This window comes from Neolamprologus multifasciatus, chromosome 20 (genome assembly GCF_963576455.1).
Source record: "Neolamprologus multifasciatus chromosome 20, fNeoMul1.2, whole genome shotgun sequence".
In the NCBI taxonomy this organism is placed as follows: domain Eukaryota; kingdom Metazoa; phylum Chordata; class Actinopteri; order Cichliformes; family Cichlidae; genus Neolamprologus; species Neolamprologus multifasciatus.
Genome location: NC_140458.1, coordinates 36,230,187 through 36,245,436, shown reverse-complemented (window position 1 = coordinate 36,245,436; position 15,250 = coordinate 36,230,187). Strand labels below are relative to the sequence as shown.

The 15,250-nt window shown below is 39.8% G+C and overlaps 1 protein-coding gene across 3 annotated transcripts in view; it reads right to left on the bottom strand.

Annotated features, from left to right (window-relative positions):
- The window catches only part of LOC146495508 (A-type voltage-gated potassium channel KCND3-like), a 119,003-nt gene that overhangs the window by 32,626 nt on the left and 71,127 nt on the right, over positions 1 to 15,250 (bottom strand). The window lies entirely within an intron of this gene.

Here is a 15,250-nt window from a genome sequence, read left to right as displayed (position 1 = left end):
ACAGATTTCAGCAAAACAAGCCTGATATGAAGCCATTAAAGTTAAGGATGCTTTTTCATCTCCAAAGTAAAGCACTGCCCACACACAGCGATGGTCCACAGACATAACTGAGAGTATACTTACAGAGAACATTTATCGTCCCTTCCAAGAACTTTAATGGCCTTTCTACCCAAATTAGGCAATAACAATCCTATCAGTGGTACAAAGGCCCTATCACTGCACAACATTTCATCTCCTCCCCTCTTCAGAAGATGTTCCCATTAGAAGGAAAGAAAACCTAATCATATTCATCTGCAAGCTTTCTTTAATGGGATCCTATTAGATTTCCTGATAGAGGCCCCTCACTCCTAATACTACAGTCAATTTGCTGCTCCCATTTAGTCAAGCTGGCCTGTCTCTGATGATACCACCATCAGCTATTATATATGCAACAGAAAGAAAAAGCTGGATTTGCACACATTAAAGAAAGAGCTTTAATAAGTGAACACGCATGCTCGCGTGTGCTTGCAATAAGCTAAATTCTTCTCCTTTGAAGGGTCATCTCTGACTGAGAAAGATGATGCTAAAGTTGGCGCATGAGGTGGAGGTAGATTTCTCTCAGGAAAGAAAAGAGATGGATAAACAGTGAGAGGAAGTGATGTTTGCTCAGCAGAGAAGACTGTCTGATCTCTCCATCAGCTGCCTTCCTCTCTGGCTCATACCACAGTCCCACATGTGCACAAACACACAGGATGATGGGCTTTCTGTATGCACAAATAATCACAGCGTGCACATGCATGCACATGAAGCATCTAGGTCAGGCGGGAAGGTCAGTTCTTGGTCTGCATAGTCACGTCCTCTGATAAGAGGACCAGCTCTCTCTGGATTATTAAAGCCTATGAGGGTCGGATGGGAGCTTGTTGAGTGGAACTGAGTGCTCTTGTGAAGTTGTGTGTGATGGATGGATTATCAGAGATGGTCTGAGGAGTGACAGACACAAAGATTTGTGATGATGGCAGTCCGTGTCACGTCAGGTCAGCGAGCCACAGCCTTTAAATACCTGATAAACTCAACCAAGTAAGAAATAGCATTAAATAATCACTGTTTATGAAGATTTATATGAACATATGCTTGTAAAACAGGATTGTATGTGTAAACTACATGCACCATAAGCTAAGATTAACTTGGTGAGTGGACTCAGCTGAGATAAAATAAATATTTACAACGAAACTTGTTTTTAATTTGTGGTCCATAAAATGCTTTTACAAACAAGATTCACGTTCCTGTTTCTGTTTTTATGACAGGAAGAGACTATCGAAAAACGGGGAAGTGAGACAAAGAGAAAGATGGAGGGAGACTGAAATACGAAGCAGTGAGAGATGGGCTCCCACTTAAAGACACACTCCTCTCTGTGTGCGTATAGTCTAAGTAATCCTGCCTAAGTAGGTAAATGCATCACAAGGGATTGTGGTGCATTTACCTCCTGAAGTGTAGAATTCACCTACAGGAAGCAGTGCATTCATTGTCTATGTGTGTACGGGAGTAAGCCTGTGTGCAGCAAAAAGAGAAACATAGAGAAACACACATACAGCAAAAAGAGAAACATGATGGTAAATGGACAGTGTTCATGAACGGGTTCCCAACAACAGAGTAAGAATACAGCAAATAAACATTTTGTTTGACAGCTCATCGTTGGTTATTACGCAACAATGAAAAAGCACGACTACATAAAGAAATCCTGTTGATTATCATCCATCAGTCTGTTTTGTTAACTGCTCATCTAATTCAAGGTTGCAGGGGCTGAAGTATGTCCCCGCTGACATAAGTGGAGCGGTGGGGTAATAGTAAAAATAATAATAACTTTATTTGGATGCTTCAAAACAGAGTTATAAAGTGTTTCACAGTCCGAACATTTGTTTAGTTGTTTTAGTTTCTCTAAGTTATTGCCAATAATAACTACCACTATCTAGTTACTGTCTAGTTAGTCTATTGCCAGACTTTTCCCTCTTTATTATTTGTCATATTTGCATACATCAAAGAAAAATCGTGACCATGTCCCACTGTTTTTAAAAGACAAAATGATTAATCAAGAATTAGATCATATTATTACCCAATTCTTAAATATTTTAGTATTCCTTTGCTTCATTAAAAAAAGGATTTATTAAAAAATATGACTTCACAAAACCTTGATAAGTGATAAAAGTGAACTATTACACATATACAGTTTGTCTTTCCTCCCTTAAATCCAAATGTGTGGCACACAATATGATCAAAATGCTGCTCTACTTCTGATAAAATATTCAGTCATTATATCATTCATTATATCCACTGCATCTATGAAGAACGTGTGGGAAGTTATTTCATCACATTTAACAATTCACATTTATAGACAAGCTACCTGCATTACTGCAGTGGCCAGAAACGATGATGCCTCGTAAAAATATCTGTAGAGGTAGTAGACTTCAATTTTTATTGGCCTGTGACATTTTTACTGTCACAGGCCAATGAAGCACTTTGGGGTTCAACAGAGTGAAAGATTGTTTCTCTGGGTCTCTAACCCTCAACCATCCATCCATCTGTCCACTCCTCTGACACTTCATGGCCAGTCACTCAGATGGAAGTAACTCTGATGACACACGGCTCTTCAGGGATGGGACAACCATCTATAATCACCCCCACAAATGTCACTGCAGGAAAGCAAGAAATAAGGAGGGGGAGGAACGACAGGTAGAGGATATAGAAGAGGATGAGAGTATGAGCTAAGACACGAGCGAGCCAACAGAAAGATCATGAAAGATATAAAGTCAGTGTTGACATGAGGTTGGATAGGGCACTGTGGATAACTCTCGAGCCCCATTTCTTTACATTTTGCTGCCAAGGAGTGAGTTTTTATTTTGAACTTGAAAAATAGTCTTTTTTCTTGGACTCTGGCTGCTCTTTCACTCATTTTCAGTCTAGTCCTCGTACCTGAACATTTTCAGAGGGATTGTTTTCTTTTTTGTTCTTTGTTTGCGAAGCCACTTAACACGGATCTATGCATCATTCAACAAGTGCAACAAAGGACAGCAGACGGACAGCAACAGATGTCCTTTACAAACATCCTCGAACAAAGACCTGAGAGACACATCTGGCCCTTCAGTGGCTCCATCAACTGTTCACTGAAGCGTCATCAGTGAAAGGGAGGCAAACAAGGACAAAAGGCTGAAGTACGCCAAATTACACGAGTGGACTCAAAATCAGTGGCAACAGGTCTTATACTATATATACTATGATATATTCAAAGTCTTTGGAGCTCAGGAGAGTGGCACGACAGAGTGTCTGCAGCCATCTGTGAAACACGGTGGAGGCTCGGTCATTGCTTGGGGCTCTATTTTAGCCAGTGGTGTTGGGGATCTTATCAAAGTTGATGGAATTATGAACAGACGAAAGTAACGTCAGATTTTGATGCGCCAGCACAATTGGAAAAACACCTCATTGACAACAGATTCATTTGTCAGCATGGTCCCAAGCATACTGCCAATGCAGTGAAAGCACACCTGGATACAAAACAACCAAAAGATCTCAACTCTCGGTTCTCTTGACAGAGAACACAACAAAGGCAGCGAGCACCCAAAGAAGAGCTTTGGATGTCCTTCAAGAAGCCTGGAGAACTCTTCCTGAACACTGATCATACCAAACATTTACTTTCAAGCATGTTGGATTTGGTCTGCTCTGCTGCAATGAATTCTTTTCATGCTTGCACGTTTCAATAAATTGCTTCACCTATTTCCCATTTTTATCTCATCATATGAAGAAAAGGTGGGTGGATCAAGACTTCTGCATTGTACTGCATGCTTCGTTAAATGGGCCTCAGAAGACGTACCAACATGATCAGATTCCCTTTAGCTATAATAATTTCACCTCTCGTCTATAACATATCATCACAGGCATGAAAACCAGCTGTGATTCTGCTTTGTGGGGGCTGACTAAGATTTATGCAGGAATGCTTCACAAACGAGCTTATTGAGAAAGATGAGTTAAAAATAGATGTTCTTTCTAAGGATGGTGATGTTTTGTTTGTAAAGGGCAGCTTCACGATCCTGCGAAGAGTACGCTATTTATAAAATGCAGCTTTAAAACTCGAATTATATTCTAGGGAAATAAATGAATAGATAACATACAAATGCCTGAAGCTCAGTGGAAACAAAGGTATTTTGTGAACTGCTCTTTGAATGGTTAATTGCAGCAATGACCTTGTTTTAAGCTACGGCAAAACATGATTCTTGGAGAGGCTGGAAGAGCTGCTGATGGCTGCCTGATGTTATTATAGATTCATTAACTGCGATTCCCTTCTTGATAAGTACTATTTAATATAAATTATGTACATTAGGAAATGAGTTTAGGTTTGCACGGATGTAACGAATCTGTGCATTTGTATTTATTATGCAAATATATATATATATAATACCATCTCGAGACAGAGTTCAGCTCCAACTTTAATTGGTCCCATGCTGTATAAGTTCATCTGGTGGACCCCCAGTGACTGACATGGAGGGCAGCCAGGGCCATCAGCACTAAACATGTCATCATTTTCAGTCCAAACTACTGCAAAAATGATAAGATGAAGCTATCCAATGACTGCTTTATCTTTTGTTACTGCCTCTTTTACTTTGCTCACTTCATTGACGGAGCATAATCCCTTGGACTCCCTGCTCAGCCAAATTAAAGGTTCACTTCTTAAACTTCTTCATCTGTCTCCGTGCCTGGTATTTAGGGCCTCACATTTTGGCATGCACTATGTTTATCAAAAAAAAAGAAAAGAAAAAACTGTGTTCAACAGATTTTTTGAAACAAACTACTGTAAAAATAATAAGATGAAGCTATCCAATGATTGCTTTATTAGGTGGATTACATCCTAAAAGTTAAATATCTTAAGAATAGTGTATATTTCTTATATAAATACTACATCATAATGATCAGTGTTCTCTTTCTCACCCACACACACTACATTTGGGAGCTTATAGAAAAATCCAGTTTCTATATGCCTCGCTGTGAGGTAGGGATATAGGTTACTTCCTCATTTAAATTTGCCAAGAGATGAGAAGGAAAGGCGGTAAAGAAACACACAGATAAACTGACAAAGTGAAAGGAATTACTCTCACTGCACTGCACGCAGAGGAGAGGTCATTATCATCACTCACTTCACAACCAATCGTACACTGAATCACCCTGAGGGATCGCTACCACTTCTCTGTAGCACACACCCAGTTTGCTACAGACCAGCTTTGACACTGTGCAGCAGCTCCTCCCTCCATCACAGCTCACAGCTTTGTGGTTTGTTTTCTTTCACTTATTTTTACTGCAGCAAAATGAGAATATTCCGATGTTATTAGTTCAATGTTAAATGTTAAACTTTTAAAATTTCCTTTGACATAGCACTTTGTCTATCATTTGCACAACATCTGTCATGATAGAGTGCACTATCTGTATCATGAAACCAGAACAATGTTTAAGCAAGACAAAGTACAACCCCCTCTTTCCAACAGCATCAGATCAGGTTTCCCCCCTGCCGCCTACTGGTGATGGCGGCGGGGGGGGGATGACAAAGATTTTGATATTATACACTTGGTCATTTTACTAATTTGCCAAACCTGCTAGACCCCTAACCCCTAACCCAGCTCTCACGTAGTTGTTAAACAGCTAACATTATGATAACTGTTTAATACTTCAGTGTGTTGTTAAAACAGGTGCTTAATAACCTTTTCATAGAGACACACTCTGCAAATTTGTTGTGCTGTTGCAGAAGTGTTGAGCTGCTAGTGAGGGGAGGGGCTGTGCGGCCTGTCTGCAGCATCAAGCTATGTGCAAGCTAGAGGAGGCAAAGCCAGCAATGTTTGTATTAATACTGTAATACAAACACTAATTGTAACTGTAAATAAGCATTAATCCAATCATAGTTTTTAGTATAGATTAGTATTTGACACTTTAACACTGCATTGCAGAATTTTGGCAATGAAAGGTGCTATAAGTACCCGGGGACATCCCTGCTAGCCACAGGGCAGAAAATAAAAACTATGCTACCTGCCACACAGCAGTCAATCTCCAAATGATTGATGAAGTTACATCAACAGCCTGCGTTTTTTGGTCTTAGTGAAGACTTCAGGAAACAGCGTACTTGTAATCATCAGGTGTTGAAAGATGCAGAAGATATTTATGCTGTGCTGTGTCGGTACAAAGTTTAAAATAAGGTATTTTAGTGTGTAACAGGTTGTTATAACATTAGCATCTGTGTTACACAGGACTATAAAAATAAGCTCTTAAATTAATTTTTATGATGCTGAATACCAGGTCCATTCGAAGCTTTTCAGTATCACTTCAGAAATGCGGGCGACCGTGGCTCAGGGGGTTGGGAAGCGTATCTGTAACCGGAAGGTCGCCGGTTCGATTCCCGCGCTCTCTGTCCTGGTCGTTGTGTCCTTGGGCAAGACACTTCACCTACCGCCTACTGGTGATGACCAGAGGGCCCGATGGTGCGATATGGCAGCCTCGCTTCTGTCAGTCTGCCCCAGGGCAGCTGTGGCTACACCTGTAGCTGCCTCCACCAGTGTGTGAATGTGAGAGTGGATGAATAGTGGCATTGTAAAGCGCTTTGGGTGCCTTGAAAAGCGCTTTATAAATCCAATCCATTATTATTATTATAAATCTACATGTATTGATACAGATGCTTCAGAAGAGTACCATTAGCAGTGTGAGTACACATATTTGCCAGGATATCAGTGAATAATAGCCAGGGACCCTGTTACAAGCTCAGCTCATTTATGTGTGAGCTTGTGTGTATGAACGGGTGTGAGAGTCTGTGCCGTCTTTGTAATTAGCGATTACCAGACAGCTATCAACATAACGCTTCAGTGAATCCACTTTCAAGAGTAACCAGGAAGTGCAAACACAATTACCAGAAGAGAAGAAGCATAACAACATTTAAATATGAATTAAATCTGTGATTGAAACAGTCCCAAAGCTTGCTGACTGCCTGCATACTGACAAATTCACAAAAAATAGTTCTTCCATTAACACGTTTGTGTAGTGCTTCCATATCTATAAGTGATATGCTAATTCTTAGTGTGCACAGTCGGTTATGTACACAGTCATGATAATGGGCATATCTACAAGCTTTAAAATGCTTCAAAGCCCTGGAGGGCCTGATATGAGTGGTTGTATAGATAAAAAATAGTAATGTCTGCTGATAATTGAAAGAGAAGCCCGTCTATTCCTGTGAGCCTGGATACACTGAACAGTGGAGGTAAGGAGGAGAGAGGCTGAGGAACTTGGGCACAATTACCTTGATATGTGGTTCAATTAAGCTTCAAACACGAACAAATGAAGCTTGGTTGAAACATGACTCTCTGGAGAAATATTTGAACGCTGAGACTGATTTTTCCCTCTGAATGCAAGACAGCAACAAAATCGAGTTTAGGTGAAAACATGACGCATCTTTTACTTTGTTTAAACTCACAGGGTGGGCACACGGCAGCCTCCACAACACCCGTGTTTATGTGTCCTACTGTGCAACATTAAAGGATGAAATTCAGACAACTATGACAACTTTCAAATCCCAACAATACACATTCAGCAGCCATTTTATTAGGTCTGTTCGACTACCATGAAGACCTGGTAAAGACAGCCTGCTGAAGGTCAAATCGAGCATTAAAGTGAACATGGCATGGTTGTTAGTGCCAGATGAGCGGGTTTGATTATTTCAGAAATTGCAGATTTAGACGCTATCGCCGGGGTCAGAAAAAGAGAAAATATCCAGAGAGCAGCAGCACGCTGAGAGAAAATACCTTGTTGATGCAAGAATTCAGAGGAGACTGAACTCCTTTAAGTTGATAGAAAAACAACAGTAACTCAAATAACCACATGTTACAACCAGCGTATCTAGAAGACTATCCCTGAATTCACAGCAGGTTGAACCCTGGAGCAGAATGGGAAACTCAAGCTACCAAAATCTGACAATAGAAGAAAGAGAAATGTTGCCTCGTCTGATGAATTTCTGGCAGCTTCAGCATTTGGTAAAGAACATGAAAACATCCTTGCTTGTATCAGCTGTTCAGGCTGCGTATGGTGGATATTTCCTAAGCAAACTTTGAACCTCTTTGTACCAGCTGACCATTATTTCAATGCCACTGCCTGAGTATTGCATCTGACTGTGTTCAGCCCTTTATGAAAACAGTATACCCATCTGATGGCTGGTTCCACCGGGTTAGACCCCCTTTTATCATAAAGTGGAGACTGCTCCAGGACAGGAACAACTGCATCATACTGTTAACACAACTTTGGCTCTTTGCAAGCACAGAATGCACAAAAAGCACAAAACTAGCTGAAACTAGTGTTTCAGATCATTTTACACAGTAACATAAAAGTAGCGTAACAAGTAGCATAAGAAATGTCTTTCTCCTGGGTGTAATTAAGTAATGTACTGCATTATTTTCAATTACTTGAGTTTACACAACAGAGAGGGGGAAATAATATTAACATTCACAAACATTTGACCATGCAGCATGTAATTAATTTCCATAAGGAATCAAATAGATGAGTGATATCTGCAATGGAATCGGATTCACTAAATTCTCATCAATTCCCAACTCTACTGGTGAGCGTACATCCATAATGGTTTCAGCTATACTTGATGTTAAATTCAAAATACAGTAATATGGTGAACACATTAAACTTCATGAGTTCAAAATCAGGATGTTAACATTGTTACTGTAACCATGTTTGGATGCCAGTGTTAGCAGTTAGTCCAAAGCTATGTATCTGTTGCCCTTGTGAAATTACTGCATCTGCAGTAGCTGCTAGCATGCCTGAGATCCGTAGCACAAAAACAGTTTATATTCTATAAATGTCATAACCACTCCACTGGGGTTCATTTTGATTTGAACAAAACAAAACAAAAACATATCCATGTCTATACTGGAGTGAGGGGTTTGATTGACAGGTGCCGCGACACAGGCAGCTGTAGCTGACAACTGTTTGCTGGGCTTCACTGCCGCTAATCTCAAGTCACTGAACTTGACCTCTTCATCATGTCTGCTAGCCAAAGATCACTCACTACACAGTCTGAGGATTATTTTTAGTGTATCTGTTCATTCGTGTTAACGGACAGATACCAAAGTACTGTCACTTTTACATTTGTAAGTTGTGTCTCACACTCATGAAAAATGGCAATTTGAAAAAAAACCCAAAACCCAACTTACTACTTTAAACCAGTCACACAAGAGAAAACAGTGATTGGAAGCATTCGCATGACCACAGTTATTCTGACTGTTTGCAACTGACTTGTGACCTTGCTGGCTTTGAAACAGCTGCTTCAAAGATAGGTACCAGTTATGCGCCCTCTAACAGTCAGTTGCCATCTACAAAGCAACTTTGGTCTGTCAAGACACGTCTATAAGATACAGTCTGTCTCTTATCAGACAGTTATCACTTTGAAGGCTCAAGTTGGCAATTATATGTAAATCTGTTGCTATCAGCATACACAAAAATCAATATTAATGGTAAATGGTAAATGGCCTGTATTTGTATAGCGCCTTATGATAATGACTAACATTCAGACTCCAGCCGAACCCTCAGAGATGTGAAACAGAAATTCCTGCACAGATAGTGACTTAGTTGCTACAGAATGGAAATTTACCTCTAAAATGACATAAGCACTCAGCAGCCTTGCTTTTACACGAGAATATAACCAGACTACAACCAGCTGGCAACCAACTGAGTTCTGCTCATTGGCTCAGACTGATTGCAAAATGCTGCCAATCTCTCTGTGTTTATAATTGAGCTATTATTATTATTATTATTATTACTATTATTATTATTAGTATTATTATTATTATTACTACTATTATTACTACTATTATTATTATTATTACTATTATTATTATTATTATTACTATTATTATTACTATTATTATTATTAGTATTATTATTAGTATTATTATTATTACTATTATTATTATTATTATTATTATTACTACTATTATTACTATTATTATTATTATTACTATTATTATTATTATTATTATTACTATTATTATTATTATTATTATTACTACTATTATTATTATTACTATTATTACTATTATTATTACTACTACTACTACTATTATTACTATTATTATTATTATTATTATTATTATTATTATTACTATTATTATTATTATTATTATTATTACTATTATTATTATTATTACTATTATTATTATTATTATTATTACTACTATTATTATTATTACTATTATTACTATTATTATTATTATTACTATTATTACTATTATTATTATTATTATTATTACTATTATTACTATTATTATTATTACTACTACTATTATTATTATTATTATTATTACTATTATTATTATTACTATTATTACTATTATTATTATTATTATTACTATTATTACTATTATTATTATTACTACTATTATTATTATTATTATTATTATTATTATAATAATATCTAATGATATTCAATCATATCTAATTCTTTTTTAATGATCAACACTTGCTCCTAGTTGATTTGAGCCCTTCCTTCACTTGATTTTCAAAGATGAAAAGACGCAACACTGTGTGGCGAGATAAGGCTGGAGGTGAGAGGGGACAAAGAGAAAGGGCCACAGCCTGAGGGTTCAGGGGTCATCTCCACACTGCAGTTAAGTCTGCCATCATTACAGCAAGGTGACCGGACGGCTGGTTCCCGCACAGATTTCACGCTGAGATCAAAGAGAGGAAAAGACAGAAAAAACACATTAAGGGAAAGGGTGTGTAGCGAAATGCAAATGTGAAAAAAGAGAAATCAGTGAGGAGGAAACAAAAAGAAAGGATTTGAGGGTGACCCCAACAGAGACAAAGACCGAACGAGACAGAGGGAGGAGAGATAAATTGATGGAAAGAGGGAGAGAGAATAGTACATTTCTGGATGTCAGATCGAGTCTGCCTCTCATTCAGGTCACAGTGATTTCATTTGTTTAACTTGGTCAGACCATTTCCTGCTGTCGAGTGTGAATGTGTACTTGTGGGCTTAGTTGTGTGCTCGTAAAGCATTTTTGTGTGCTTCTGTGAGCGTTTGTGTGTGCAGTTGCCTATAGCAGTTACTGTCAGTGGGTGTTTTTTATTTCTTGTACTGCACGTGACTGTAATGCAACAACATAAAACTCAATGGTGATGCAATTATTTTTTAAATTTCTCTGGCTCAGGTCTCTCTACCAGAAGGCTACTGCAAAGTTTTGCGGCCTAATTCAATGTCAGCACATCAATAGGTAGCCACATGTGCCAACAAAGTCAATTGAAGAAGCCATCCCAAAGGCCCTGGTGGGAGCAGCAGGTCTAGAACGACTGACTTCACTCGAGTATTGAACCACTGAACTTTTTCTCAAAAGGAGATGGGAATTGATTAAGCTCTGCTTTACTGTTTATGTCTTCCATGTGACTGAACAGGTGAATCCATTTTTCAGGCAACACAACTTGTAATATGCTATGGAGATGTTTTTGGATTAATTTGGTGTCTAGACAATCAATTTAAACCGATCAAGGGGGGTGGGATGAAGTAAACAGTCCACACAGGCTCACTGGCTGTGTCCTCCTATTTATTATTAATTTACCTCTCTATATTGTCTAAATATTGGTCTTATTTTAGAGCGCAGTCATTTATTCAGCCTAGAAACACATTTATTCCTCAACTGTCATCCATTCCAGTCACACAGCCCTTATCCTCAGTTCTTTGATGTTGCTGTTGTCATGGGGACCTCGTGAGTGCTGCGATGCTGAGCAGCATGCAGAGCGCCATGTCACTGCGGTTAAAAGGGTTACATTAACATCAGCGGCAGGTTACGTTTGAGCGTGGCTACATTACCCATTAGCGGCACCAGAACCCATTTGTGGTAGCAGGGCCAGCACTGTTAGCATTTAGCACTAATCTAAATGATCAGTGGTGAGCATTCAACCCATTTGATTTAAGTGTAATTCATACTTGACTAGTTTTTGAGAGCTGCAACTTCAGAGGCGCTCTCCTCTGTGTACTCTAAACCTTTAAAATAAACTCTGTACAGTAAAAATACAGTAAAAATATGCTTTTCTTTACTACACGTGACTGAAGAACATCCAGCAAAGGTCGAGCTCACTCCATCACTGAATGCGAATTCAGGGGAGAGCGGCAATTGATACACACAATTTGCTGCTCATGCCTCTTTGAATCAAAGATGCTTCTGTCAGATTGTTTATCTGTGGCCAAGAATATTGGCTAGCTGCAGGCAAAGCTTATCACACACTGTTTTACGCTGCCTGACTTATTGACTGTGAACATGGCCAACATGGCTCTTCTCATCAGTGTCCAACACGACGGAAGCATCGACTGTACGGATCTATGACCAAGCCTGACTGAGAGGCAGTCAATGCACCTAACTAGAGCTGGCCGGTGCCTCTAAATCTGCTTTAGGCTGGTCACTGTGCTGTCCGGTCAGAGTGTCTCTGATAACAACGTGTCACAACCTGACAAGTCCTTCCAGGAAAAGGAAGCATGATAGAAACCAGTGAAATCTGAAGAAAATGTTCCAAAATATTTTAAACTCGAGAGTCAAAGACTATATAAATAGCAATGATGACCTAAATCAAGTTTGGCATAAGTTAACAACAGTCAACATGTCAGGATGCGTCTGTGTTTATGGTGAAGGTAGCTCTCTGGATGCGAGTGCTGGTGGAGAAAAGTAGGCTGCAGGAGAAACTAGGGCATCACTTAGACTCAGGAGAGGTGTCTCCAGCCCAGCCTCCTGTCCTATTTCACTGCCTGGCGAGACTGGCATGTGTGCTTGTGTGTGTGCGATTCAACAGAGGGGGCACCCTGGGCAGTCTGGGGAAAGCTTCAGGCACAGGAGGCAGAGAGATAACAGGTGAGCTCCAGGGATGCTACCTGCAGGAGCGATGAGGGTCCAGTGACAGGCCTCTTTGCTGGGGTGGAATGGGTGTGCTGAAACCCCCAGGGCACAGACCAAATGTCAGACAGTCTGTGCACACACACTGGAAACCTGCTCTGAGCTTTATTGGAATTTGTCACCTGTGTGTATGTGAGTAAGTGCGTTTGCCTGTGCGTGCGTTTGCTCCAACTGGGCAGATGACTCACAACAGGAACAAGCAGCACAGACAGGTGGGGGAAGTGCACATGTAGGTGTTTTTGTTTGGCTGTGTGGGTGCAAGAAATAAGCTGTCGAATGTCACTGTAAATATATGCTGTACGCTTTTACAAGTATGCACCATACAGCACAGCACACACTGTGCCTCCACACCTACGGTGCATCTGTGCACCCACTCACGCAATGTTTACTGTACGATGGTAGGCATTATTTATCTACCAGTCCCATTCTCCACTCCTCTGGAGCTTTCCAACACATCACTAATTCATCCCTGGCATTTTCCCTCCCCTGCTAAATTTGAACTGAAATGCTGGCCCTTTACTGTTGGGCCAAGTGACATCCCAGCTCTTTCTGTAAGCATATACCCAGGCAGGGTTCATCCCACACGGAAACTCTACCGTTCTACGTCAAGAGAAAACGGTGTTTTCGAATCAGAATAGAGATGTAGGCTAATGTGCAATCGTGCACAGCTATTTGATCTTTGGCCGTGTAGGTCAGGAGCAGCAGAAGCAGAGTTAGGTGGGTGCTGTGTCAGGTTGCTAGGTTAGGTTTTGATGGGAGACTACACTGGTCATGTATCGTGACATGTAAAGAAGACTGGGTTTGTGTTGCAGTATCTGTTTAACTGTGGATACAGCACACTTAACTAAAACTATGTCAGAAGAGAAGCAGCTACTCGCATCTGCTCACGATTCACTCTACACGGCAAAGAACTCAGCAGGTAACTGTATGAAATTAAAATTGAACTAAAATGATTAACTGTTTCTTTTTTTACATTTATGGTTTGATTAGTTCAAAATGGTCCATTAGAGTTACAGTTACTGACGAGGAGCTATTCTGCAAAAGAAACCCATCGACAGTACCAACCTGTTACATCATATTATTACAAACTTACATTATTAGGAAAACTTCCAACAAATTATTTAAATACATTATATCAGCTCGAGCTTGACCTTCATCAGCATTAGGCTCAGCAGGGGGGTTGATGCCGCTGCTATGGAACAGCCTAGTTTTTCCATTTTTATTTATTTATTTTTAGACGGTAACCAGATGCGTAATAGGTAACATTAGCCGAGTAGATAAGCCTTTACCTAATGTTTCAGGTAACATTCAGAGTTGCCAGCTCTCATTCATTTTGTTGTGACACAGATTTTCTGTCCATGCAGGCTTTGTCTCTGTTTTCACCAGTTTACTAAAAGAAGCATGTATGTATGTATGTGTGGGGTTTTTAGCATCCAAATATCATGCAAAATGAAAGCAAACAAAACTACTATTACAAAATACAGAATATTCAGTGCATCAAATTAAAACGATCGTCTTTGTTCTTCTGGTTCTGGCAGAGAGAAATAAAGAGAGGCAAGCAGGGAAAATGAGAAACATGCTTTGGAGACACAAAAGATTAAGAAAGAAATTGGAAAGCAGTTAAGTAGAGCACATTGACAGTATGTGTAACTATCTAGCTAAAAATATAGCTTAAAGCACAAAAGGTAACTGTTTGCGGATGACTCATCTGACGTCATGCTTGTCTACAGAAACAGGTTGTTTCTAAAGAAACAAAGCGCTTTAACTGAGCCTGGTTCCTCTATTTGGGATGATAATCGGGGGCTTCATGGCACTGTGAGCAGATCGGGAGAAAATGTTCCAGTGCATAAAAACGTTTCACTTCCTCCAGGTGTTATGAAACGCTTGCTGCCAATGAACAAGTAGAAAGTTAACAATATTAAGTGTATACTTTATTGATCCCCGTGGGGAAATTCCTCTCTAACCCATTCACTCAGTGAAGCAGTGGGCAGCCACTGGGAGCGGTGCGTAAGGACGGTACCTTGCTCAGGTGTACCTCAGGGTAGCTGTTCAGGGGAATCGAACCCCAGGCCTTCAGGTCATGGGACCACCACTCTACCACTCTACCTACTGAGCTATCCTTGCCCCTTAAACAAGGTAATCTCACTTTTGCTCCACAATGAAGTAACATTACAAAATGCTGCAATAATAGCATGCTCACTGCTGCCTCCTGAGATGCAGAGTGGTATTACAAGGTCAGACAGGCTGCTGCCTAACCTCATACTCAGTACTTTCGGCTGCTGACTAATTCACAAAGGACCAAAGTAGTAACT